Here is a 4,353-nt window from a genome sequence, read left to right as displayed (position 1 = left end):
GCTGGATGGCATCTCTGACTCGATGGATGTGAGTCTGAGTGAACTCTGGGAGTTGGTGATGGACAGGGAGGCCTGGTGTGCTGCGATTCATGGGGTGGCAAAGAGTCGGACAGGACTGAGCAACTGATCTGAACTGAACAAAAGGATAAGCAGATACAGCCAAAAAAAAAAAACAAAACACAGAAATTGTTTTAATCAATCGTTAAATCTAGTTGATGGAAATATGGAAGTTCATTACACCATTCCCTTCCCTTTTAAATTTGCTTTAATAAAAAGCAAATAAAAAATCAGAGCTCTGATCAAAAACTAGAGTTTATCTCCAGAGGGCCTTTCTCTCTAGGCAGGCCTCCAGTCCCACCGTCCTTACAGAGTTTCATCCCTATTTCTCCAACATGGTTACAAGATCCCCTGGAGCAGGAAATGGCAACCCACTCCAGTATTCTTGCCTGGAGAATCCCATGGACTGAGGAGCCTGGTAGTCTACAGTCCATGGAATCACAAAGAGTGGGACACCACTAAGCCTGCACGCACACAGGCAGTGTGCCACCAGGAATGCTGGTCCCCATTCCACTCCTCTGCCTGTAAAAATTCTACCCTGGGTCCAAGGTGAAGCCTCACTATGACCTCCCCCAGTCCTCTGGCAGGTATTCATTTCCCAGTGCTCTAACTGCCCTTGGGCACTTACTTCATCCTCCAGAAATGTTAGCTATTTACCATGTCTATTACCTTGTGATGTCATACAAACCCGAGACTTCTACTAACTGTAAATCAGTTGCAGGGGGTATATTATGGGGGCATAATAACACCTTCCACATTGTAATCTCTGCCTACTCTCCGCCTAGCTCTCAGATCCGATCTGGGCAAGGTCGTCTTGCCCCGAGCAGTTTTACTGACCAGAGAGAGCTTCAATTAAAGAACGAATTCCTGTTACACAAGATGCCGGCCCTGTTTAACCAACACTCTCTTCATAAAATCTCTAATCTGAGCGTTACCTCTTGGATGAAGAAGGTCCTAGAAAAGAGTAAGATGGCTTGAATTTTGTCCTCCTGTCGTCACCTTCCTTGGGACCGTCCGTCTGCAAACAATGCCGCACTAATCTCCATGCCCACTGGTGCCCTAGCCCCTTGGAAAGGCCCAGCGGACTTGAGCACATAGCCCTCAAGTACAGAGCCTTGACTCCACCTGCAAGAGCTGACCCAGACTGGAACTTTCAAGATCTTACTACATAAAATAAGAGGGCAATGAACAGATCATTTTAAAAACTTAATACCACGTTCTATCTTTGCTCTATTCTTCTTCCCACAATCGGCTACCTAAGGTCAGCGTGAATAACCACCTCCTCTAGGTCTAGTGCTAATAGTCAGGACTCTGGTTTGCAAGGTCAGCCAGTCCAAAACACTTCTGTACAAAGGTCCACCAATTAGAAATTAATTTACCTTTGCAAACTCAGCTTTTGAAACACAAATGCTCTCTACCCAGGCAGTCTGCTTATTCAGGAACTTCTGGTTTCTCCAGGGAGTCGTTTTAGGAAAAACAAGGCATTTGGGGAAAATGTGGGCAACCTGCAGGGGTCTCTTATTAGCATTTCAATAAATTGAGTGAGACCAGGGAGAACAGTCTTCGGTTACAGGAAAAAGTACATAAAAACGTGTGTGTGAGACCTACACTTTATATTGGTCAAATCCAACTGATTTAGAGAGACCTTTTAGTTTTTAATCCAAGATTTCTCCCTGGGACATTAAGCAAAATTAATATCCTGCTTTAAGAAGACGTGGCTCCAAGTCTCATTTTCTTATCAGTTCAATATTAACAGCCTGGAGTCAGGTGTGTTTTTTTTTTTAAAAATCGTGCACCAATAAACTTAATTATTAAAAAAAAAAAATCGTGCACCTCTTTAGCGTTACCAGTGCGGCTGCGGTGTTCTCTTTGGCCAACAGAGTGAAAGCTCAATAAGCATATTTCCTAATCAAGGCAGTAAAAGAGATTTCTTCAAAAACAGCGGTGTCACTAACAGCTCCAAAGAAGCCCTAACTCAGAAACTGACAAGTGCCAGACGTTCTCTTTTCTTTTGCAGCTTTCTGGTCTCCTCGCAAACAGGGATCTCTAAAGTTAAAAACAGAAGCATCAGAGCGGGAGATCCTTTTCAAGGGGACCCTTCTGATGGGTCATCACATCTTCCTTGGGAAGAGAAGGAGTCTACACCTGGGTAACTGGCCGAGGCGTCCGCGTCGCGCGGCGCCGGGCACTGTGTGGACGCGCTAACGGCCCGGGCCCCGCCCTTCCAGCCGCTCCCGCAGGCGTCGCGTCCCGCCACGGCCGCGGCTCTGTCCCCGCCCTCCGTCCCCGGCTCGCGCGGGCCCCGGATACGCGCCGGCGTGCGACGCCCCCAGGCTCCGGGGCCCCCTCGCGGCGGGGGCGGGGACGAACAGGGGCCCGGCTCGGCCCGCGCCCGGCGACTCACCTGCCTCGGAGCGCGGCGCCCTTCGGGGAGAGCCGGACCGAGCGACCGAGCGGAAATCCCGGCCGGCCGTGGCTGGGGCGGCCGCCCCCGGGAGGCCGCCCCCGAGGGCGCCCCCTGGAGGCGGGACGCGGTACCCGCCCGCCCGCGAGGGCCGCGCGCACACCTGAGCACGCGCCGGAGCCCGGAGGGCGCACACCTGGGGCTTCTCTACCGATGCGTGAGCTCTAAGGCGGCCCGCCTGGGCGTCCACGGTCAGCCTTGAGTCCATGTTGGACCCAGACTCGCCTGGGGACACACACACACACACACACACGAGTCCACGTTGGACCCAGACCCACCTGGGAACACACACACACAGCCTCGAGTCCTTGTTGAACTCAGATCCATCTGGACACACACACAGACTCACCTGAACACACACACACACACACACGCTCTAAGGTAGCCCGCCTGGGCGTCCAGGATCAGTCTTGAGTCCATATTGGACCCAGACCCACCTGGACACACACACACACACATACACACTCACACTCACAGAAATGAGCCCACGAATCCTGTAGGACAGATGGACAAGGTGATGACCAAGGCCACACTCCAGCAGCCACACTCCACTCGGCACTGATACTGGATACAGATAATCGTGTAACCTTGATACTGCCACTATTTACCAATTCTCCATTTTCACTTAAAACTGTGGTTAGAGGAGTTCGTGCTTAGTCACTTGAGTCATGTCCGACTCTTTACGACCCTATGGACGGTAGCCCACCAGGCTCCGCGGTCCATGGGATTCTCCAGGCAAGAATACTGGAGTGGGTTGCCATGCCCTCCTCCAGGGGATCACCACTTACCATCTCTTCCCTGGATCCCAGGACTAAATTTGAGCCCCAGCAATGAGAGGAGTGAAGACTTTTTTTTTTTTCTTTCTAGACTTTGTTATTCTGGGCTTAAGCAATGCTACTCTGGGGACCTGGGTGAAAAGACTGGCAGAGAGATTGAGGGGAGCCACTTCTGCCCCCACCCCAAAGACCAATGCGTAAGTACTAGTTGTTGGACTAGAAATAATCCCCCTTACTCATTTTCTGCCTTTCCACTCTCTCATGTATGGGGTTGGACCCATGTGGTTTTTACAATCTGGTTTCCACCCAAACATTTCCAATAATGCTGATGTGGTTGTGTTTTGAACAGATGTGCAATTCCTAAAGAAATCTAAAAGATCAGATTCATAAACCATAATTTTCACAGAGTTCTTTCTTGCGTGGGGAAGTCCATAATTAAATTTAAATTTACATTAATATAAAAAAGCCGCATCTAATGTATATTTTAACATACCATTTTTAAAGAGTAGCTGTAATCATCTTAATTTTTCTCTTCCAAAAGGAAGAGAAATTCCATTTTTATTAATTTTTTGAAGGAGGAAGGTCATGTCAGCAAAAGAAAGTGTGAGGGAAATAAATGAATAAATAATTCCGCTGATAAAGGAAGATTAAAGACGGTAAGGAGGTGAGTGTTAAATTGCATTTATTGCCAGATAAGGCTGGGAGAGTCTGATCCAATATAGATTAGGCTCTGTGGGATGAGATATTCAGTTTAACTGTCAAAAAAATCACCCACAGAAAAATAATTTATAATAGTAATTTTCAAAATGTGGTCCCAGATGGGGCACCATGAGCAGCACCTGGAAATTCAGAAATGTAAACTCGAAGCCCACACCCCAAGCCTTCTGAATAACCAACTCTGGGGGTGATACCCAGCGAAATGAAATGCATTTTAACAAGTGCCTCTTTTTTTATATAATGATCATTTATTTTTCCCCCAGTTTTATTTTATAATTGTCTCACAGCATTATGAAAGTTTAAGGTAATTTGCATAATGATTAAATCAGCATAATGATT

The 4,353-nt window shown here is 47.9% G+C and overlaps 1 protein-coding gene across 1 annotated transcript in view; it reads right to left on the bottom strand.

Annotated features, from left to right (window-relative positions):
* Window positions 1-2,549, bottom strand: part of GGACT (gamma-glutamylamine cyclotransferase) — a 50,273-nt gene extending 47,724 nt beyond the window's left edge. Inside the window, exon 1 of the mRNA XM_010831487.1 lies at window positions 2,462-2,549. The gene's annotated coding sequence lies outside the window, so the exon portion shown is untranslated. The remainder of the gene's footprint in view (window positions 1-2,461) is intronic.
* Window positions 2,550-4,353: the final 1,804 nt, after the last annotated feature.

Source organism: Bison bison, unplaced genomic scaffold (genome assembly GCF_000754665.1).
Source record: "Bison bison bison isolate TAMUID 2011002044 unplaced genomic scaffold, Bison_UMD1.0 scf7180017864527, whole genome shotgun sequence".
Taxonomy (NCBI): Eukaryota; Metazoa; Chordata; class Mammalia; order Artiodactyla; family Bovidae; genus Bison; species Bison bison.
This window is presented reverse-complemented; position numbering and strand designations above follow the sequence as displayed.